A 25,001-nucleotide genomic window follows, 5' to 3' on the forward strand; every position below is an offset into this window, starting at 1 on the left:
AGCATCAGTCACCAGTGATCAGAGTCTTCTGGACGCGGCCTCAGTCAGCAGAGTTCTCAAGGCATAAGAAATACTATTGCTGTGGAAAATGGAAAATATAAATACGGAGTGACAAGAGAATGGAACAATAACATCAAGAAATATTATTATTGACAATCCCACACAATAACTTTATTCCTATGATGATTTGAGGGAACGATCAACTAAGAAAGCACCAAGAAAAGTGTGTAGAAAAATTATTTTCAGATACAGAATCAATAGAACAGTATAAATTGATTAAATAATTAAAAGGAAAAGTAAATGAAGCCCAATGATCATTAGACTCCTCCGGACACGACGCCAGCCACCCAGTGATCAGAGTCCTCTGGATGCAGCATGTCCTCTGGACGCCACCTCAGGCACCAGAGTCCTCTGGACGCCGCCTCAGGCACCAGAGTCCTCTGGACGCCGCCTCAGGCACCAGAGTCCTCTGGACGCCGCCTCAGGCACCAGAGTCCTCTGGACGCCGCCTCAGGCACCAGAGTCCTCTGGACGCCGCCTCAGGCACCAGAGTCCTCTGGACGCCGCCTCAGGCACCAGAGTCCTCTGGACGCCGCCTCAGGCACCAGAGTCCTCTGGACGCCGCCTCAGGCACCAGTGATCAGGCTCCTTTGACACAGTGTCCAGAAGAGCCTGATGACTGACACCACGTTCAAAGGAGCTTTATCACTTGTGACTGTCAGTGTCCAGAGGAACCTGAACACTGATGACTGACACCACATCCAGGGGGGGCTGACATCATATTCAGTCACCAGTGATCAGGCTCCTCTGGACACAGCCTGAGTCTTCAGAGTCCCCTGCCAATTATTACCAACAAACTTTCTTTGAAGACGGTACAAGTTGGATTAGTATTGTTTCCATATGGTACTAGTTGTGCCACTAAGCCAAGGCTGAGAATACCAGGAACATTGCACCGAGCCATCAATGGCCAGTATTCCTATAGAATAACATCAGTTGTCAATAACCATCGTAATCAAATCCCAGTTAAAAGGTGAACAGAGTCTTCTCAAAAAGGCACCAGTTAATAGTAAAATGAGAACATGACAGCAGTCATCAGCGGTCAGAGCCCTGGGAACACCGTTTCTGTTACAACAGAGTCATCAACAGTCAGAGTCCTCAGACAAAGGCACCAGCTAGAGTCATCAGAGCACTACGCCAGGGATCACCCAGTGACACTATCCACACACCCAGTGATGCCATCCAGAGACGTCATACCATCCAGAGACCCAGTGACGCCATCCAGACTCCCAGTGACGCCATCCAGACACCCAGTGACGCCATCCAGAGACCCAGTGACGTCATACCATCCAGACGCCCAGTGACGTCATACCATCCAGACGCCCAGTGACGCCATCCAGAGACCCAGTGACGACATACCATCCAGACACCCAGTGACGCCATCCAGAGACCCAGTGACGTCATACCATCCATACACCCAGTGACGCCATCCATAGACGTCATACCATCCACACACCGAGTGATGCCATACCATCCATACACCCAGTGATGTCATACCATCCACACACCAAGCGACGTCATACCATCCACACCCAGTGACGCCATCCAGAGACCCAATGATGTCATACCATCCACACACCCAGTGACGTCATCCAGAGACCCAGTGACGTCATACCATCCACACACCCAGTGACTCCATCCAGAGACCCAGTGACGTCATACCATCCACACACCCAGTGACTCCATCCAGAGACCCAGTGACGTCATACCATCCACACCCCCACTGACTCCATCCAGAGACCCAGTGACGTCATACCATCCACACCCAGTGACTCCATCCAGAGACCCAGTGACGTCATACCATCCACACACCGTGACTCCATCCAGAGACCCAGTGACGTCATACCATCCACACACCCAGTGACGTCATTCAGAGACCCAGTGACGCCATCCCATCCACACACCCAGTGACGCCATCCCATCCACACACCCAGTGACGCCATCCCATCCACACACCCAGTGACGCCATCCAGAGACCCAGTGACATCATAACATCCACACACCCAGTGACTCCATCCAGAGACTCAGTGACGTCATACCATCCACACACCCAGTGATGCCATCCACACACCCAGTGACATCATAACATCCACATACCCAGTGACTCCATCCAGAGACCCAGTGACGTCATACCATCCAGACACCCAGTGACGTCATACCATCCAGACGCCCAGTGACGCCATCCAGAGACCCAGTGACGTCATACCATCCAGACGCCCAGTGACGCCATACCATCCAGACGCCCAGTGACGCCATCCAGAGACCCAGTGACGTCATACCATCCATACACCCCGTGACGCCATCCATAGACGTCCTAACATCCACACACCCAGTGACGTCATACCATCCATACACCCAGTGACGCCAGAGACCCAGTGACGTCATCCCATGCACACACCCAGTGACGCCATACCATCCAGACACGCAGTGACGCCATCCTGAGACCCAGTGACGCCATACCATCCAGACACGCAGTGACGCCATCCAGACACGCAGTGACGTCATACCATCCAGACCCGCAGTGACGCCATACCATCCAGACACGCAGTGACACTATCCAGAGACCCAGTGACGCCATCCAGACACCCAGTGACGCCATACCATCCAGACACGCAGTGACGCCATCCAGAGACCAAGTGACGCCATACCATCTAGACACGCAGTGACGCCATACCATCCAGACACGCAGTGACGCCATCCATAGACCCAGTGACGCCATCCAGACACCCAGTGACGCCATACCATCCATACACCCTGTGACGCCATCCAGAGACCCAGTGACGCCATACCATCCATACTCCCAGTGACGCCATCCAGAGACCCAGTGACGCCATCCAGACACCCAGTGACGCCATACCATCCAGACACGCAGTGACGCCATCCAGAGACCAAGTGACGCCATACCATCCAGACACGCAGTGACGCCATACCATCCAGACACGCAGTAACGCCATCTATAGACCCAGTGACGCCATCCAGACACCCAGTGACGCCATCCAGAGACCCAGTGACGCCATACCATCCATACACCCAGTGACGCCATCCAGAGAGCCAGTGACGCCATCCAGACACCCAGTGACGCCATACCATCCAGACACGCAGTGACGCCATATCATCCAGACACACAGTGACGCCATACCATCCAGACACGCAGTGACGCCATCCATAGACCCAGTGACGCCATCCAGACACCCAGTGACGCCATACCATCCAGACACCCAGTGACGCTATACCATCCATACACCCAGTGACGCCATCCAGAGGCCCAGTGATGACACATGAAGACGACGTTTACAAACCCGGCACTTTTATTAATACTGCAACAAAGTGTACGACAAGACACAATATTTAAAGGCACATCACACAATTACAATTATCGATAAATTCCCTTTCATACGAGCGATTCCTTAGAGGGTTTTTTGTGCGTTATCTATGATGCTTTCTAGGTTTTAATGAGGCAGGTCTGTAAACACATCGTACGCGACTACAAGGAGTGGACGGAAGATGTTTCCTGATGAGATGTCGGAGACTTTTCTCAGCTCCCGGGATCTCATGTATTAAAAGTCAGTAGAAAAACTAATTAGCTTATTACATTCCACCAGATAAAGGTTTTCCTTTGGTAATTCACATTCACTATGGATTCAAGGCAAACAAGTAAGACCCCCGCTCCCCGCAATGCATTCTCTGCACTGGTATTAACCCTACAAGTTCCCCACTGCTTCATGGGGCAAATATTACTACTAGTCCTAAAAGTTCAGTGTATCACCAGACCGGCAGGAGGTTTACAATGGAGGACGCCTCCATTTAGTGCCTCTTGCTACAATTCAAACTTTTCTGATCGCCTCCTCTCCATTTACTTGGGGCAAGTATTTTGCACCAAAATTTTGATGCATTTTTTGATTCCCCCAAGAAACTTTACAGCAAGGCATAAAAAGGCTCCAAATAATAAATCTGTCACGAGATGTGTATGCCAGATTTTTTGGCAAATTTAGTTTATATGGTTTGTACCACAGAATAGGGGATAACTTTCCCATCACTGGCGGTCCATTCGCTGGGACCCCCACATCTCGAGAATAGAGCTCTGAAAAGCCCCTTCTGAACAAAGTTGAGGTTGAGAGTGCGCACCGCCCCACTCCATTCTTAACCCCTTCCACACAGGGCGATTTTACGGACAGACCCCCACCAATCAGGAAGTTATTGACTGTCCTAGAGTTTGAAGAGTTTGTAGTGCTGTGGTAATTCAGGTGACCACAGCACTACAGGGTCCCCCATTCTGGAAAACCACCCCCCTTTTTGGGGGGTTGGGGTTCTGTCTTTAGCTATATGAGGATCACAGGAGGCCAGACAGCACCCACCTGTCTGTACTTGTACAAGAATGGACATGCCGGGGCCTCTAATCTAGAGAACATCTAAAAGCAGATAGCCTAGTGCCTGGCTTGGGCACAGGTTATGTTCACCTGTGCGCCGGCGGCTTCATCTACAGGATGTCACACATTATGTCATACTGGACATGAAAAATAAGACTACATGTCGGTCGGTCAGTCAGTCAACGAGGTCCGTCATGTGGCCGTGGTCTCCACCATGGGACAGACCAGACACTAACTTGTGACTGGTGAGGAATTGGGCAGTGTCGCGACACGAGTGTGTGAGCTGCAAAGATCGGTGGGAAGGGTGATGGCTTCTCCGAATGAAAAAAAATAAAAAATGATTCCCAGTACAATTGGTCGAGATCCTTTCTGGATCCCTGATAAAGTTTTGTCTGATGTGGCAGTCACTTTAGGCTCTCATAAACAGTGTCCTACCTTTGGGCTAAGAATCACAAAAAGCTCCATGTGTTTACAACCGAATCCTCGAGCCCAATTCACCTTTTGGCGATGTGAACCTCCGTCCGGCTAAAAGAGATAAGAGTTATACTGTACAGGAAAGTGCAGCAGATACAGCCTCACTGCAAAGGGCACCACAAAAACGGCTACACACCGGTAAGTGGCGGAAAATCCTCAAGACGTAGTCTGCCAACATAAAACTCGTGTAAGGATTGCAAAAAACCCGTGGATGCTTATCTGAGCCTCGCGGCTGTAAGGATGTTATGGCGGAGTTCCTCTATAAGCTATGACTGTATACCCATACATCATGCACAAACGAGGAGACTCTTATCTCCTGCACGAATCTATTTGGCACAAAGAATGTAAAATTCCGGAAATTCCAGAGAGGTTCAATCTCCGAACGACGAGTCGCACATAGAAAACTTCCCACCATAGAAAAATAAAAATCTCAGCTACCTTTTACTGCGGCACCCTGTGACCTCACAATTCTCCATTCCCACGACCTCTTATGAAGCCAACCCCGTGACCTCACAACCTCTTATGGAGCAAACCTGTGTCCCCTCAACCTCTTACTGAGTCAACACCGTGTCCCCTCAACTCTCCATCCCCACAACCTCTTACTGAGCCAACACCGTGTTCTCACAACTCTCCATCCCCACAACCTCTTACTGAGCCAACACCGTGTCCTCACAACTCTCCATCCCCACAACCTCTTACTGAGCCAACACCATGTCCTCACAACTCTCCATCCCCACAACCTCTTACTGAGCCAACACCGTGTCCCCTCAACTCTCCATCCCCACAACCTCTTACTGAGCCAACACCGTGTCCTCACAACTCTCCATCCCCACGACCTCTTATGAAGCCAACCCCGTGACCTCACAATCTCTTATGGAGCAAACCCTGTGTCCCCTCAACCTCTTACTGAGTCAACACCGTGTCCCCTCATCTCTCCATCCCCACAACCTCTTACTGAGCCAACACCGTTTCCTCACAACTCTCCATCCCCACAACCTCTTACTGAGCCAACACCGTGTCCCCTCAACTCTCCATCCCCACAACCTCTTACTGAGACAACACCGTGTCCTCACAACTCTCCATCCCCACAACCTCTTACTGAGCCAACACCGTGTCCCCTCAACTCTCCATCCCCACAACCTCTTACTGAGCCAACACCGTGTTCTCACAACTCTCCATCCCCACAACCTCTTACTGAGCCAACACCGTTTCCTCACAACTCTCCATCCCCACAACCTCTTACTGAGCCAACACCGTGTCCCCTCAACTCTCCATCCCCACAACCTCTTACTGAGACAACACCGTGTCCTCACAACTCTCCATCCCCACAACCTCTTACTGAGCCAACACCGTGTCCCCTCAACTCTCCATCCCCACAACCTCTTACTGAGCCAACACCGTGTTCTCACAACTCTCCATCCCCACAACCTCTTACTGAGCCAACACCGTGTCCCCTCAACTCTCCATCCCCACAACCTCTTACTGAGCCAACACCGTGTCCTCACAACTCTCCATCCCCACGACCTCTTATGAAGCCAACCCCATGACCTCACAATCTCTTATGGAGCAAACCCTGTGTCCCCTCAACCTCTTACTGAGTCAACACTGTGTCCCCTCAACTCTCCATCCCCACAACCTCTTACTGAGCCAACACCGTGTCCCCTCAACTCTCCATCCCCACAACCTCTTACTGAGACAACACCGTGTCCTCACAACTCTCCATCCCCACAACCTCTTACTGAACCAACAGTGTCCTCACAACTCTCCATCCCCACGACCTCTTACTGAGCCAGCACCGTGTCCTCACAACTCTCCATCCCCACAACCTCTTAATGAGCCAACAGTGTCCTCACAACTCTCCATCCCCACGACCTCTTACTGAGCCAACAGTGTCCTCACAACTCTACATCCCCACGACCTCTTACTGAGCCAGCACAGTGTCCTCACAACTCTCCATCCCCACGACCTCTTACTGAGCCAACAGTGTCCTCACAACTCTCCATCCCCACGACCTCTTACTGAGCCAACAGGGTCCTCACAACTCTCCATCCCCACAACCTCTTACTGAGCCAACACCGTGTCCTCACAACTCTCCATCCCCACAACCTCTTACTGAGCCAAGGCAGTGTCCTCGCAACTCTCCATCCCCACAACCTCTTACTGAGCCAACAGTGTCCTCACAACTCTCCATCCCCACAACCTCTTACTGAGCCAACACAGTGTCCTCACAATTCTCCATCCCCACGACCTCTTACTGAGCCAACCCTGTGATTTCACAGCGTGCTCCCCCGCAATTTCTTACTGTGCCTTCCCCAGGACCTCACAACGAGCGCCCACTTCACTCAAGGAACTTCAGGATTTTCCCCATACTTCCATCAACTCAGCTGAACCGCCAAAACCGGCGAACCTCGTGCAACCAAATCACCCCCTACATGTACAGGAGAGCTGCAGTCTGGTGCCCAGAGGAAGGCCTCCATCTTTAAGCTGCACCATTTCTATGCATGAGGGGCACAACTACACAACTGGAAGAGGAAGATTTGCAGAACATGCAGAGAGCAGGAGGTTGCAAATATCAGCAAGAAGGCACTTAGACAGCAAGCAGCAGAGGCACAGACAAGGGAGACCGCAACAGACAACTTATGGAAAGCTGAAATCAAGGCAATCACGGTTGGTGAGAGCAATTAACTTCGCCTTAGGTTACATGGATGTCACGTCTGTGCTCTTAGACTACAGTTTATGTCTGGGGCTTTTCTACCTCCGGAGCGTATGGGCACAAGCACCGTCTGCACCCGGCCGTCGATCACGTAAGTCAAAAGATCAAACGACATCGGTGCAGTTCCCCTCTTCCACCACCGGGGGAACAGCTGCACTGTTGCGCCCTGACACGTTTCACCCCTTTCTTTATTTTGGGCGATACAGAATGCGGGAGCACGGACCATCTCCCACCGATAATGACTAAGCCATGACAGACAGAAAGGTCCAATTACCCTCCTGCCTCAAATTAAAAAAAAAAAGGGCGTCAATCTGCTGAGCCGTGTATCTAATCCTGTGATACTGACTGCTGAGCCGTGTATATAATCCTGTGTGACACTGTCTGCTGAGCCGTGTATCTAATCCTGTGATACTGACTGCTGAGCCGTGTATATAATCCTGTGTGATACTGACTGCTGAGCCGTGTATCTAATCCTGGGTGATACTGACTGCTGAGCCGTGTATCTAATCCTGGGTGATACTATCTGCTGAGCTGTGTATCTAATCCTGGGTGATACTGACTGCTGATCCGTGTATCTAATCCTGGGTGATACTGTCTGCTAAGCCGTGTATCTAATCCTGGGTGATACCGTCTGCTGAGCCGTGTATCTAACCCTGGGTGATACCGTCTGCTGAGCCGTGTATCTAACCCTGGGTGATACCGTCTGCTGAGCCGTGTATCTAATCCAGGGTGATACCGTCTGCTGAGCCGTGTATCTAATCCTGGGTGATACCGTCTGCTGAGCTGTGTATCTCATCCTGGGTGATGCCGTCTGCTGAGCTGTGTATCTAATCCTGGATGATACTGTCTGCTGAGCTGTGTATCTATTCCTGTGTGATACCGTCTACTGAGCTGTGTATCTAATCCTGTGTGATACTGACTGCTGAGCCGTGTATCTCATCCTGTGTGATACTGACTGAGCCGTGTATCTAGTCCTGGGTGATACTGACTGATGAGCCGTGTATCTAATCCTGTGATACTGTTTGCTGAGCTGTGTATCTAATCCTATCCTGTGTGATACTGTCTGCTGAGCCGTGTATCTAATCCTGTGTGATACTGACTACTGAGCCGTGTATCTAATCCTGTGTGATACTGACTACTGAGCCGTGTATCTAATCCTGTGATACTGTTTGCTGAGCTGTGTATCTAATCCTATCCTGTGTGATACTGTTTGCTGAGCTGTGTATCTAATCATGTGTGATACTGACTGCTGAGCCATGTATCTAATCCTATCCTGTGTGATACTGACTGCTGAGCCGTGTATCTAATCCTGTCTGCTGAGCTGTGTATCTAATACTGGGTGATACCGTCTGCTGAGTCGTGTATCTAATCCTGGGTGATACCGTCTGCTGCACCGTGTATCTAATCCTGTGTGATACTGTCTGCTGAGCTGTATATCTAATCCTGTGTGATACCGTCTGCTGAGCTGTGTATCTAATCCTGTGTGATACTGTCTGCTGAGCTGTATATCTAATCCTGTGTGATACTGACTGCTGAGCAGTGTTTCTAATCCTGTGATACTGACTGCTGAGCCGTGTTTCTAATCCTGTGTGATACTGACTGCTGAACCGTGTATCTAATCCTGTGTGATACTGACTGCTGAGCCGTGTATCTAATCCTGTGTGATATTGACTGCTGAGCCGTGTATCTAATCCTGTGTGATACTGACTGCTGAGCCGTGTATCTAATCCTGGGTGATACTGACTGCTGAGCCGTGTATCTAATCCTGTGATACTGTTTGCTGAGCTGTGTATCTAATCCTATCCTGTGTGATACTGACTGCTGAGTCGTATATCTAATCCTGTGTGATACTGACTGCTGAGCCGTGCATCTAATCCTGTGTGATACCGTCTGCTGAGCTGTGTATCTAATCCTGTGTGATACCGTCTGCTGAGCTGTGTATCTAATCCTGTGTGATACTGACTGCTGAGCCGTGTATCTAATCCTGTGTGATACTGACTGAGCCGTGTATCTAATCCTGGGTGATACTGACTGCTGAGCCGTGTATCTAATCCTGTGATACTGTTTGCTGAGCTGTGTATCTAATCCTATTCTGTGTGATACTGTCTGCTGAGCCGTATATCTAATCCTGTGTGATACTGACTGATGAGCCGTGTATCTAATCCTGGGTGATTCTGACTGCTGAACAGTGTATCTAATCCTGGGTGATACTGTCTGCTGAGCCGTGTATCTAATCCTGTATGATACTGTCTGCTGAGGCATGTATCTAATCCTGGGTGATACTGACTGCTGAGCCGTGTATCTAATCCTGTGTGATACTGACTGCTGAGCCGTGTATCTAATCCTGGGTGATACTGACTGCTGAGCCGTGTATCTAATCCTGTGATACTGTTTGCTGAGCTGTGTATCTAATCCTATCCTGTGTGATACTGTCTGCTGAGCTGTGTATCTAATCTTATGTGTGATACTTTCTGCTGAGCTGTGTATCTAATCCTATCCTGTGTGATACTGACTGCTGAGTTGTGTATCTAATCTCATCCTGTGTGATACTGTCTGCTGAGCCGTGTATCTAATCATGTAATACTGTCTGCTGAGCCGTGTATCTAATCCTGTGATACGGTCGGCTGAGGCGTGTATCTAATCCTATCCTGTGTGATACTGACTGCTGAGCCATGTATCTAATCCTATCCTGTGTGATACTGACTGCTGAGCCGTGTATCTAATCCTGTGTGATACTGACTGCTGAGCCGTGTATCTAATCCTGGGTGATACTGACTGCTGAGCCGTGTATCTAATCCTGTGTGATACTGTCTGCTGAGCCGTGTTTCTAATCCTGGGTGATAATGACTGCTGAGCCGCGTATCTAATCCTGTGTGATACTGTCTGCTGAGGCATGTTTCTAATCCTGGGTGATACTGACTGCTGAGCCGTGTATCTAATCCTGTGTGATACTGACTGCTGAGCCGTGTATCTAATCCAGGGTGATACTGACTGCTGAACCATGTATCTAATCCTCTGTGATACAGTCTGCTGAGCTGTATCTAATCCTATCCTGTGTGATACTGTCTGCTGAGCTGTATATCTAATCTTATCATGTGTGATACTTTCTGCTGAGCTGTGTATCTAATCCTATGCTGTGATACTGTCTTCTGAGTTGTGTATCTAATCTCATCCTGTGTGATACTGTCTGCTGAGTCGTGTATCTAATCCTGTGATACTGTCTGCTGAGTCGTGTATCTAATCCTGTGATACTGTCTGGTGAGCCATGTATCTAATCCTATCCTGTGTGATACTGACTGCTGAGCCGTGTATCTAATCCTGTCTGCTGAGCTGTGTATCTAATCCTGGGTGATACCGTCTGCTGAGTCGTGTATCTAATCCTGGGTGATACCGTCTGCTGAGCCGTGTATCTAATCCTGGGTGATACCGTCTGCTGAGCCGTGTATCTAATCCTGGGTGATACCGTCTGCTGAGCCGTGTATCTAATCCTGCGATACCGTCTGCTGAACCATGTATCTAATCCTGGGTGATACCGTCTGCTGAGCCTGTATCTAATCCTGCGACAGCGTCTGCTGAGCCTCGGATCTAATCCTGCGATAGCGTCTGCTGAGCCTGTATCTAATCCTGCGATACCGTCTGCTGAGCCGTGTATCTAATCCTGGGTGATACCGTCTGCTGAGCCGTGTATCTAATCCTGGGTGATACCGTCTGCTGAGCCGTGTATCTAATCCTGGGTTATACCGTCTGCTGAGCCGTGTATCTAATCTTGGGTGATACCGTCTGCTGAGCCTTGTATCTAATCCTGGGTGATACCGTCTGCTGAGCCGTGTATCTAATCCTGGGTGATACCGTCTGCTGAGCCGTGTATCTAATCCTGTGTGATACTGTCTGCTGAGCTGTGTATCTAATCCTGTGTGATACCGTCAGCTGAGCTGTGTATCTAATCCTGTGTGATACTGACTGCTGAGCCTTGTATCTAATCCTGTGTGATACTGACTACTGAGCCGTGTATCTAATCCTGTGATACTGTTTGCTGAGCTGTGTATCTAATCCTATCCTGTGTGATACTGTCTGCTGAGCCGTATATCTAATCCTGTGTGATACTGACTGCTGAGTTGTGTATCTAATCCTGTGTGATACTGACTGCTGAGCCGTGTATCTAATCCTGTGTGATACTGTCTGCTGAGCCATATATATAATCCTGGGTGATACTGAGTGCTGAGCCGTGTATCTAATCCTGGGTGATACTGTCTGCTGAGCCGTGTATCTAATCATGTGTGACACTGTCTGCTGAGCCGTGTATCTAATCTTGTGTGATACCATCTGCTGAGCTGTGTATCTAATCCTGGGTGATACTGACTGCTGATCCGTGTATCTAATCCTGGGTGATACTGTCTGCTAAGCCGTGTATCTAATCCTGTGTGATACCATCTGCTGAGCCGTGTATCTAATCCTGTGTGATACCATCTGCTGAGCTGTGTATCTAATCCTGGGTTTATACTGACAGCTGAGCCGTGTATCTAATCCTGGGTGATACTGTCTGCTGAGCCGTGTATCTAATCCTGTGTGATAATGACTGCTGAGCCGTGTATCTAACCCTGGGTGATACCGTCTGCTGAGCCGTGTATCTAATCCAGGGTGATACCGTCTGCTGAGCCGTGTATCTAATCCTGGGTGATACCGTCTGCTGAGCTGTGTATCTCATCCTGGGTGATGCCGTCTGCTGAGCTGTGTATCTAATCCTGGATGATACTGTCTGCTGAGCTGTGTATCTAATCCTGTGTGATACCGTCTGCTGAGCTGTGTATCTAATCCTGTGTGATACTGACTGCTGAGCCGTGTATCTCATCCTGTGTGATACTGACTGAGCCGTGTATCTAGTCCTGGGTGATACTGACTGATGAGCCGTGTATCTAATCCTGTGATACTGTTTGCTGAGCTGTGTATCTAATCCTATCCTGTGTGATACTGTCTGCTGAGCCGTGTATCTAATCCTGTGTGATACTGACTACTGAGCCGTGTATCTAATCCTGTGTGATAATGACTACTGAGCCGTGTATCTAATCTTGTGTTACTGTTTGCTGAGCTGTGTATCTAATCCTATCCTGTGTGATACTGTTTGCTGAGCTGTGTATCTAATCATGTGTGATACTGACTGCTGAGCCATGTATCTAATCCTATCCTGTGTGATACTGACTGCTGAGCCGTGTATCTAATCCTGTCTGCTGAGCTGTGTATCTAATACTGGGTGATACCGTCTGCTGCGCCGTGTATCTAATCCTGGGTGATACTGTCTGCTGAGCTGTATATCTAATCTTGTGTGATACCGTCTGCTGAGCTGTGTATCTAATCCTGTGTGATACTGTCTGCTGAGCTGTATATCTAATCCTGTGTGATACTGACTGCTGAGCAGTGTTTCTAATCCTGTGATACTGACTGCTGAGCCGTGTTTCTAATCCTGTGTGATACTGACTGCTGAACCGTGTATCTATTCCTGGGTGATACTGACTGCTGAGCCGCGTATCTAATCCTGTGTGTTACTGTCTGCTGAGCCGCGTACCTAATCCTGTGTGATACTGTCTGCTGAGCCGTGTATCTAATCCTGTGTGATACTGACTTCTGAGCCGTGTATCTAATCCTGGGTGATACCGTCTGCTGAGCCGTGTATCTAATCCTTTGTGATACTGACTGCTGAGCCGTGTATCTAATCCTGTGTGATACTAACTGCTGAGCCGTGTATCTAATCCTGGGTGATACTGACTGCTAAACCATGTATCTAATCCTGTGTGATACTGACTGCTGAGCCGTGTATCTAATCCTGGGTGATACTGACTGCTGAGCCGTGTATCTAATCCTGGGTGATACTGACTGCTGAGCCGTGTATCTAATCCTGGGTGATACTGACTGCTGAGCCGTGTATCTAATCCTGTGTGATACTGTCTGCTGAGCCGTGTATCTAATCCTGTGTGATACTGTCTGCTGAGCAGTGTATCTAATCCTGTGTGATACTGTCTGCTGAGCCGTGTATCTAATCCTGTGTGATACTGAATGCTGAGCCGTGTATCTAATCATGTGTGACACTGTCTGCTGAGCCGTGTATCTAATCCTGTGTGATACTGACTGCGGAGCCGTGAATCTAATCTTGTGTGATACCATCTGCTGAGCTGTGTATCTAATCCTGCGATACCGTCTGCTGAGCCGTGTATCTAATCCTGGGTGATACCTTCTGCTGAGCCGTGTATCTAATCCTGGGTGATACTGTCTGCTGAGCCGTGTATCTAATCCTGGGTGAAACTGTCTGCTGAGCCGTGTATCTAATCCTGTGTGATACTGTCTGCTGAGCCGTGTATCTAATCCTGGAGAGGAGGGGGATCAAGAGAGTTGGGGATGAGGAAAGTGGATGAGGAGAAGAGGGGGATGAGAAGAAGAGGGGACTATGAGAAGAGGGGGATGAGGAAAGCAGGAGATAAGGAGGATGAAGAGAGTAAGGGTATGAGGAGAAAAGGGGATAAGGAAAAGAAGAGGGGGATGAGGAGAGGAAGGAGATTAAGAGAGAAGGGGCATGAGAAGAGGAGGGGATGAGTCGAAGAAGGGACAATGAGAAGAGGGAGATGAGGAGAGCAGAAGATGAGGATGAAGAGAATAGGGGGGGTAAGGAGAGGAGGGGAATGAGGAGAGTAGAGGGATGAAGAGAGTAGGGTGATGAGAAGAAGAGAGGGATAAGAAAAAGAAGGGGATGAGAATAAGAGGTGGATGAGGAAAGGAGGGGATTGAGGAGAGGAGGGAAATCAGGAGAGTAGGGGAATGAGAAGAAGAGGAGAATGAGATGAGGGGATGAGGAGACGCGAGGGATAAGAAGAGGAGGGGGATGAGGTAGATGAGAAAAGGAAGGGAATGAGGAGAGGTGAAGGATAAGAAGAAGAGGGGATGAGGAAAGGAGGGGAGTAGGGGGATGAGGGGAACGAGAAGAGGAGAAAGAGGAGAGGGATGAGAGAAAGAGGTGGATGAGGAGAGGAGGGGATGAGAAGAGGTAGATGAGGAGATGAAAAGGATGAGGAGAGGAGGGAGATGAAGAGAGTTGGGGGATGAGGAGATGGGAAGGATTAGGAGAGGAGGGGGATGACGAGAAGAGGGAAATGAGAGTTGGGGATGAGGGGAAGAATGGGATGAGGAGTTGAAGAAGATGAAGCGAGGAGGGGGATGAGAAGAGGAGGGGAATGAGAAAATGAGGGGAACAAGGAGAAGAGGGAGATGCTGAAGAGAGTAGAGGGATGAGGAGAAGAAGGGGATCAAGAGAGTTGGGGATGAGGAGAAGAGGGGGATGAGGAGAGGAGCGGATGAGAAGAGGGGATAAGGAGAAGAGGGGGATGAGGAGGAGGGGAATGAGGAGAGGAGGGAGACAAGTAGAGGTGGAGGATGATTAGAGAAGGGATATGAGAAGAGGGGAAAGAGGAGAGGAGTGGGATGAGGAGAGTAGGGGATGAGGAGATGGGAAGGATGAGGAGAGGAGGGAGACAAGTAGAGGTGGAGGATGATTAGAGAAAAGGCCAGCCACTCCGTTCACGGTCTATGGTATTTATGACAATATCCCAGACCTGTCGGCGGCCCGGTCCTGTGCCCTCATCAGTCTGACTTGTGCATTATCTATGACAGAACATTCATCTGGTGGCCAAGTGGCTGAGCACGCTGGAGAAGAAGCTTGAACATCACAGTGAAGGAAGCCACCCAAATTTCCGCGTGTTCATCAGCGCTGAGCCCGCCGGGTCCCCCGAGGGTTACATCATTCCTCAGGGCATCCTCGAAAACTCCATCAAAATCACCAACGAGCCTCCGACTGGCATGCACGCCAACCTGCACAAAGCTCTGGATAACTTTAACCAGGTAACGTCATAACCTCAGAGAGTCCATCTATCAGAGAGGACCAAAAATATGTTCGAGGGGTAAGACGGTGACATCCCATGTTCTTCTCTGCTCTCACATACAGGACACTCTGGAGATGTGTGCTCGCGAAACAGAGTTCAAGAGCATCCTGTTCGCTCTGTGTTACTTCTACGCCGTGGTGGCCGAGAGGAGAAAGTTCGGACCCCAGGGGTGGAACCGCTCCTATCCCTTTAACACCGGAGACCTCACAATTTCAATCAACGTGCTGTACAACTATCTGGAAGCCAATGCCAAGGTAAGAGCCGGGGCTCCACATGGGAAAGCTAAAGGTGATGACACGTCACTGGCAACGTCCGGACCGGCCTATAGATGGCGTCTCGCCACGCTGATTTCATACTTTCAGGCCTTCAGCAAAATAAAATCTCGTTGCTAAATGTAAAGTGACAGCGAGGCAGGTGCACGGAGGACGGGTCGGACTACTGGCCTTATTGGCGGTAGAATAATGTTTTATTCAAGACCCATAATATGTGAATGAGCAGAAGAAGCAACCCCCCTCCCATCACCGCGTGATTTAAAAGGTTAATTCCACCTTTAAACATTACATTAGCTATGGCAGAAGTCCATAAGTGTTATGGCATCTTCTGCCAGGCCGCAGTGTGAGTGGCGTGTAGCTCCCTGACTTTTTATTTGAGCCTCCTCCGCCCGTAGTCTGTCCAGCATCCTTTACGCCCCATTTACTTTGTGTTTCAGGTCCCCTATGACGACCTGCGTTATCTGTTTGGTGAGATCATGTACGGAGGTCACATCACGGATAACTGGGACCGGCGGCTGTGCAGGACGTATCTGGAGGAGTTCATAAAGCCAGAAATGATGGAAGGCGAGCTGTTTCTGGCTCCGGGGTTCCCACTCCCCGGAAACATGGATTACAACGGTTACCACAAGGTATTATGGAGACGGGTGGTGAGAGTAACTGACACCAGTTGTCACTCAGCACGGTTGTCATTACCAGGAACAAAAAAAAGGCCATCGATAACGATTCATGAAATGGGGTCCGCACTGAGTTTGTGGCAGACGATGTCCTCAATCTCTGCCATTACAGCGCTCTCCTGCTTCTCTTCCCAGTATATCGATGACGTCCTTCCAGCCGAGTCTCCGTACCTGTACGGCTTGCACCCCAACGCAGAGATCGGCTTCCTGACTCAGACGTCCTAGAAGTTGTTCCGCACCGTCCTGGAGATGCAGCCCCGGGACAGCAGCATGGGCGAGGGTGGCGGTGTCACCCGAGAGGAGAAGGTAAGAATATTGCACATAGGACCGGATGAAGAAGCCAGTCAACAGATTCTGAGGCCCAGACCAAAAATGGCCTCATCTGACACATTTAATATTAGGCCATGACTCACGGAGGGGTAATGATCGAGGCCTGACTCTGCGCACTCCAGTCAGAGCAGTAGTGTTCATACCAAGAGGCGGTGACTGAGTTGCGAGCGTCTCATGTCAGAGATCTGAGCGACCCTGAATCTGTCTTATCCCGGCACACACAATACCGCAGAGCGTATGAGCCATGAAAAGGGTCCCAGTATCCTTCACTACCGCCCTGACTCATTGTTCCAGACCTGGAGCAGTGTGACATGCGGTGCTAATGATCACGTCCTCTCCACTGTGTAGGATCTGTGCTTGGTCAGCTGCTGTAGAGGTGATATGGTAAACTCACACTGCGCTTGTCTGTATTAGTGGATGGCGGATTGATATCCGTAAGCTTAGAAGCCACCAGTGGAAATCTCAGAACATTATTATAAAGGGAGGAGAATATCCTCCCAATGGTGGACGCTTGGAGCCAGTCCGGATATTGAGCCTCTCCGCAGCTAATGTGGGCAGTAATAGGGCGGTGGCACTGGACCAGTCGCCTATCCGTTCCTCCTGGGACCCACAAACTACAGCGTGAACCTTGTGTGTGCTTCCTCAGCAGGGGAAGGCCACGCTGGACGAGATCCTGGAGAAACTCCCTGAAGAGTTTAATATCACAGAACTGATGGCGAAGGTGGAGGAGAGGACGCCGTACATAGTGGTCGCCTTCCAGGAGTGCGAGAGAATGAACATGCTGACTAGAGAGATCAGACGCTCCCTGAAGGAGCTAAATTTAGGGCTGAAGGTAAAAGGCTGGAGCTGCCGCACCGTACGCCAAAATACAACCAAAATGTTACTGCAAATTGTTAAGTTTACATTGTGTAAGAATTAGAGGCTTGTAGCAAACCTGCCCGTCACTCTCGTTCTATTTGTCCTCCAGGGTGAACTCTCCATGACCAGCGACATGGAGAATCTACAGAACGCCATCTTCCTGGACATGGTGCCCGATTCATGGACCAAGAGAGCCTACCCATCCATGGCAGGTCTTGCAGGCTGGTTCGTCGACCTTCTCAGCCGTATCAAGGAGTTAGAGACCTGGACGGGAGACTTGGCTCTGCCCTCCGCCGTCTGGCTGGCCGGGTTCTTTAACCCCCAGTCCTTCCTTACAGCCATTATGCAGTCTATGACCAGGAAGAACGAATGGCCGCTCGATAAGATAACGCTGCAGTGCGATGTGACCAAGAACAGAGAGGACTTCAGCAGTCCTCCACGAGAGGGAGCCTACGTCCACGGACTGTTCATGGAGGGGGCACGCTGGGACACACAGGTAATGCTGCGTCTCATCAAGTCAACAGCACAAAATATATACTTGGCCGGCGCTCCAGTCACATACAAAGCAGCAATTATTTGGCTTCTACTCTCAGCAGCCCCAAATGGTTACTCAGGATCCCATAAAGCGCTACGGGTGCACGTGCCCTACAGTGAAGGGAGAAAACTGGAAGCCAGAAGAAGTGTGAATGTAGCTTTAGACATGACTGGAGTTCATGGACTTTACATGTCGTGCTGAGGTTGCATTTTTACAGTTATTTCCACAGAATTACCATGAAACTGTGATTGTTAGCAAAGGAATTGTCACGCCCGGTGTGGGGGAAGACTTAGTGCAACACAGAGGGGAAAGGGGGGGGACATCCTAGTCTGGTCTAGTGTCACCCTGTCTCAACTACCGACCCTATATAGCCTCGCCCTACTCTCCCTGGTGTAAGGCCACGGCTAGGGATGGAAAAAGATGAGCACTAGTCAACCTCCACTAAACTGTATAGACAAGGGTGGACAAAACAGGGGAAATGGCTTAGCTTTAGCTGAACTCCAAGTGTGCACACGGCCTCAAGCTCCAGAGAGGATGAAGTAATGCTCCTGCTAAGCCTCACAAGCAGAAATGGATATAGCCGGCGACTCCCTCTTAGAAACACCAGGTATATATACACCCAGGCCAGAGAGCTAATTACCAGAGGGAGGTAGCCGCTCGGTCCTAAAGACAGCCTCTTATCTCATTATCTAAGAAGCTGTCTACAATGCCAAAAGTAGAGATCTCCCACTGCAGGGCGACTCATCACCTCTGACACACCAGTGACAGTACCCCCCCCCCTCTTCCTGAGAGTCCGGAGGCTACTCATAAAGAGGTGTGGAATGAGTGAACCAATCTGGGAGCGTTCACCTCTGACGCTGAAACCCACATCCTTTCCTCTGGACCATAGCCTTGACTCGGCCACGGCGACTCGGTCAGGGTCATCATAGATGAGGGCCAGAGCTCCGAAAAACCCCTCCACAGATTGGAGACAGAGTCCTGCGGTTACGAAAACGCCCATGACTTGACTGAGGATCTCCCTGCAGTAGAGAGATCACAATGCCAACCCGTTGCTCCTCATTACCGGAGAAGTAAGGACGAAGGTTAACATACAATTTGCATACCTCCTTAAATACAAAAAAAACGGTCTGTCACCTATGACACACCCGGGACAGGAATGCAATATAACTGCACCATGTGAACATACCCTAAGACATGAGAAGAACCTTAATGGAACCCAAGTAATGGGTTAAACACAAAGACAGGCCGCAACATTCACCTCCCAGTTTCATCCGAAAACCATAAAATACAGTAAATAAGGTATTAGGGAGTGTTGCTTCTAATGTAGAGGACCTCCTTAATACTGTGCTGTATGGAGGCAGCAGAGGACACCACAGTATGGCGCCATCGGGTCTCCCCGGGTGCCGCCGTACAAGCTCCGCGCCAGCAGGTCGCCTAAGGGCGATTTCAGAAAGTTTTCTCTAAAAGCGACGACCTTAAAACAACTTTAAAACTCTTCTGGGGAATCGTTGGTCTGACATCAGAGACGGGAGAGGGAGAAGCAGCGGCCGTGCCCTCCTGCCTTCCCCTTTCTTCTGCTGTCGCCAAAGATCTTCAAGAAACTTCATTACAATTTTGAAAGACTGATCAAAGTGGGTCCGTCTGGCACATTATCTGCCGATTAGCGGTGCCGCCCGCCACCGGCTTTTTAGATCGAGTAGCTAGTCTTTGAACGTGGGTGAGAGCGCAGAGCCCGTGCGCCAATTACCAGAAGACAGTCTACAAGGTCAACGGAGATTCAGCATAAAGACAATGGAAGCGGCGACTTCTCCTCCGTACGAGAACAAGGCCTCGATGTCATTCGAGAAGAAGATGAAGCGCAAAATGCAAAAAGACATAATCCGGCTTTGATTTATATGGATTAAAAAAGCAGCTTGAATACCAGAGAAAATGTAAATGTGCGCTTAATTATCAGCGAGTGATCCCTAAACAACACAGCGGACGGATCAATGGAAGGTGCAGCCGTTCTCCATATGCATCAAGTTCTGGAGAAATCTGCTGTGTAATGAAGAGAAGATGGGGAATGGACGGGCTGACTGCCAACAGGCTGCTTTACTGGGACAAGCTGGTAACTAGTGATTAACTGCTTACTAACTGCAGCAATTACCACTAGGGGGAGCTCCCTGTATACAGAGATACATAAGATCCTGTCTGCGGCCACCACTAGGGGGAGCTCCCTGTATACAGAGATACATGATAAGATCCTGTCTGCAGCCACCACTAGGGGGAGCTCCCTGTATAAAGAGATACATAAGATTCTGTCTGCAGCCACCACTAGGGGGAGCTCTCTGTATACAGAGATAGAATCTTATCATGTGTCTGCAGCCACCACTAGGGGGAGCTCCCAGTATACAGAGATACATGATAAGATCCTGTCTGCAGCCACCACTAGGGGGAGCTCTCTGTATACAGAGATACATAAGATTCTGTCTGCAGCCACCACTAGGGGGAGCTCCCAGTATACAGAGATACATAAGATTCTGTCAGCAGCCACCACTAGAGGGAGATCCCTGTATACAGAGATATATGATAAGATTCTGACTGTGGCCACCACTAGGGGGAGCTCCCTGTATACACAGATACATGATAAGATTCTGTCTGCGGCCACCACTAGGGGGAGCTCCCTGTATACAGAGATACATAAGATTCTGTCTGCAGCCACCACTAGGGGGAGCTCCCTGTATACAGAGATACATAAGATTCTGTCTGCAGCCACCACTAGGGGGAGCTCCCTGTATACAGAGATACATAAGATCCTGTCTGCGGCCACCACTAGGGGGAGCTCTCTGTATACAGAGATACATGATAAGATTCTGTCTGCAGCCACCACTAGGGGGAGCTCCCAGTATACAGAGATACATAAGATTCTGTCTGCAGCCACCACTAGGAGGAGCTCTCTGTATACAGAGATACATGATAAGATTCTGTCTGCAGCCTCCACTAGAGGGAGATCCCTGTATACAGATATATAAGATTCTGACTGCGGCCACCACTAGGGGGAGCTCCCTGTATACACAGATACATAAGATTCTGTCTGCGGCCACCACTAGGGGGAGCTCCCTGTATAAAGAGATACATAAGATTCTGTCTGCAGCCACCACTAGGGGGAGCTCTCTGTATACAGAGATACATGATAAGATCCTGTCTGCAGCCACCACTAGGGGGAGCTCTCTGTATACAGAGATACATGATAAGATTCTGTCTGCAGCCACCACTAGGGGGAGCTCCCAGTATACAGAGATACATAAGATTCTGTCAGCAGCCACCACTAGAGGGAGATCCCTGTATACAGAGATATATGATAAGATCCCGTCTGCAGCCACCATTAGGGGGCGCTCCCTGTATACACAGATACATGATAAGATTCTGTCTGCGGCCACCACTAGGGGGAGCTCCCTGTATACAGAGATACATAAGATTCTGTCTGCAGCCACCACTAGGGGGAGCTCCCTGTATACAGAGATACATAAGATTCTGTCTGCAGCCACCACTAGGGGGAGCTCCCTGTATACAGAGATACATAAGATCCTGTCTGCGGCCACCACTAGGGGAAGCTCTCTGTATAGAGATACATGATAAGATTCTGTCTGCAGCCACCACTAGGGGGAGCTCCCAGTATACAGAGATACATAAGATTCTGTCTGCAGCCACCACTAGGGGGAGCTCTCTGTATACAGAGATACATGATAAGATTCTGTCTGCAGCCTCCACTAGAGGGAGATCCCTGTATACAGAGATATATCATAAGATCCCGTCTGCAGCCACCATTAGGGGGCGCTCCCTGTATACAGATATATAAGATTCTGACTGCGGCCACCACTAGGGGGAGCTCCCTGTATACACAGATACATAAGATTCTGTCTGCGGCCACCACTAGGGGGAGCTCCCTGTATACAGAGATACATGATAAGATTCTGTCTGCAGCCACCACTAGGGGGAGCTCCCTGTATACAGAGATACATAAGATTCTGTCTGCAGCCACCACTAGGGGGAGCTCCCTGTATACAGAGATACATAAGATCCTGTCTGCGGCCACCACTAGGGGGGGCTCCCTGTATACAGAGATACATAAGATTCTGTCTGCAGCCACCACTAGGGGGAGCTCCCTGTATACAGAGATACATGATAACATCCTGTCTGCAGCCACCACTAGGGGGAGCTCCCTGTATACAGAGATACATGATAAGATCCTGTCTGCAGACACCACTAGGAGGAGCTCCCTGTATACAGAGATGCATGATAATATCCTGTCTGCAGTCACCACTAGGGGGAGCACCCTGTATACAGAGATAAATGATAAGATCCTGTCTGCAGCCACCACTAGGGGGAGGTCTCTGTATACAGAGATACATGATAAGATCCTGTCTGCGGCCACCACTAGGAGGAGCTCCCTGTATACAGGGATACATGATAAGATCCTGTCTGCGGCCACCACTAGGGGGAGCTCCCTGTATACAGAGATACATAAGATCCTGTCTGCAGCCACCACTAGGGGGAGCTCCCTGTATACAGAGATACAAGTACTTCTATACCCTCTCCAGCAGCAAATTGGTAGAAATTGTTTGAGAGAGACTATTAGGAACTTGTTCATTTTCTTTCTAAATGCAAAAATTAAGCAATAAAAATTCAGAAGGTGAAGAACCGGTGCCCAGGACTCCGATGTGGATGGACTGAGCCTTACTTACTGTACATAAAAGCTCATAATATCGCATTCGTCTTACAATCCGCGGACGGAGGGTGATCCGCGGGCAAATCCAGACAATTCACTGCTCCGACTATTTATAACAATCTGACAGATTTCCCAAGAAGAAATAAAACCCGACTATTTAAAGATCCATCGGCTGGTAACACATTAACGAAGCGCACCCGGCGGCGTCTGAACACCATCATTTATCATTACAATATCTGTTGTGCTTAAGAGCCAGAAATCGGCGTCTCCGCACATCCGTCTCGGCCTTATCACATCATTTATCTCGGAGTGGGACCCGCTTCTTTTGGGTGTCGGAGCTGAATATATAAAGTCGCGTTCTCTGGATATTGTTTCCATGGTGATTTATAAATCAGATGTGATTTTTTTTTTTCCTCCTCTTCCTTAAAAAGAATGATAAATCTTTATGTGCATTTTATTCGCTACTTAATGAAAAAACGATCTAATAAAAACTGAAATAGTCCACCCCTAGAAGGGTCACAGCTCATTTCTCTGCCTTTCTGCAGGCTTGTTCCCTTGAATGGTCCTGAGCTGCAGTACCACACACAGCCACACAGGCGGATGGCGCTGTTTTTTCCGTAAAGCAGCAGCTTAGTTTTAACAGGATACTTCCAGTGCACCATTAATACACTCATACAATTTGTGCCATCTTTTCCCCTTACAGACCAGCATCATCACAAACGCGCGGCTAAAAGACTTGACTCCAGCGATGCCGGTCATCTTCATCAAGGCAATCCCTGTGGATAAACAGGACACCCGCAACGTCTACGCCTGTCCTGTGTACAAGACGCGGCAGAGAGGACCTACATACGTGTGGACATTCAACCTCAAGACCAAGGAGAACCCCTCGAAATGGGTCCTGGCCGGGGTGGCGCTGCTGTTGCAGATTTAGATGCCTTTCTGGTTAATTGGTTCTCACGTGGACTGAACTGTTTTCTGTTGCACGAAGAGGATTCTGCACCTTGTGAAAAATAGAAAATCCAGTATTAAGAGTAATATATAATCGGAGGAGCCGCGCGTCCTCAGAAGTTACCTGTAAATCTGTTCTAATAAAGCATTTGCTTCTCTTACATTTGTAAGAACCATCAGTGGGGACGGTCATCGCTTCTACAGACATTACGTCATTATCCAGGACTTAGATGTACCTCCATTTACTGAGCGAAAGCAAGTCCAAAAGGGCAGAGGTTTGATCTCTTTTCTGGTAAAGGGAACTCCGTGTCCGAACGTGCAGACTGCGCTCTCCATTTGTCTCAAGAGTCAAATTTGTGGTGCATTGAAGGTTCAGTTCACATTTTTTTTTTACAGAGATCCATGCTGAATGCTCTGACCTAGCAATTTACTATTTGCTCAAAAATACCATACATGTCTTATGCAGAATCCAGGGCAAAAATTCAGTTTGGCGCCATCCCTCCCCCATATAAACAGCTTAAGCGCTTTGAGTAGTCATGTAACCGCTCATAAGTGATTTGCACACTTACAATCACATGCAGTGAAATACTTCAGCCCCAGCTTCATTAAAGAGAAACTACTTGGCATAACCAGAAGTATGAAAATCACATAGGAGTGGTCACGTACTGATAACTGGAACCGAATCCTGACAATGAGGATATTACAAGCCGTTAGGATTTGGCTAATTTTATAATGAATACTCCTAAAAAATTGAGATGTAGTAATCTTTAACTTGTCAGACAGCACCATACTTTTATCAAAAATGGCTATGTATCATGTTATCGAACAAGATATGAATTGCTATTTGTGCACAGAATCAGAAGCAATAATAGCACAGAAATACAGCACCAGAACCACCGTCAGTACATGAATACTTCACTAAAACCAATAGTACATGAATACAGAACCACCGACAGTACAAAAACAGCAACAATATCGTAACACCAACAGTATAGAAATTCAGCATCATAACCACTATCAGTACATGATTACATCATGAGAACCAGCATCAGTACAGAAATACATCACCAAAACCACTGCTGTGCCCCTGCACAAAATATGACCACAAACTACCTCTTCGGGTACATGGCCTCCACAGTCCTT

General features: G+C 49.1%; 1 pseudogene; it reads left to right on the top strand.

Moving 5' to 3' along the window:
- The first annotated feature begins 375 nt into the window (after positions 1-375).
- LOC141173723 (dynein axonemal heavy chain 9-like) lies at positions 376-23,897 on the top strand (annotated as a pseudogene).
- Positions 23,898-25,001: the final 1,104 nt, after the last annotated feature.

The sequence above is a fragment of the Phyllobates terribilis genome, unplaced genomic scaffold, assembly GCF_046119375.1.
Source record: "Phyllobates terribilis strain yellow unplaced genomic scaffold, ASM4611937v1 Scaffold_1__5_contigs__length_1240528914, whole genome shotgun sequence".
In the NCBI taxonomy this organism is placed as follows: domain Eukaryota; kingdom Metazoa; phylum Chordata; class Amphibia; order Anura; family Dendrobatidae; genus Phyllobates; species Phyllobates terribilis.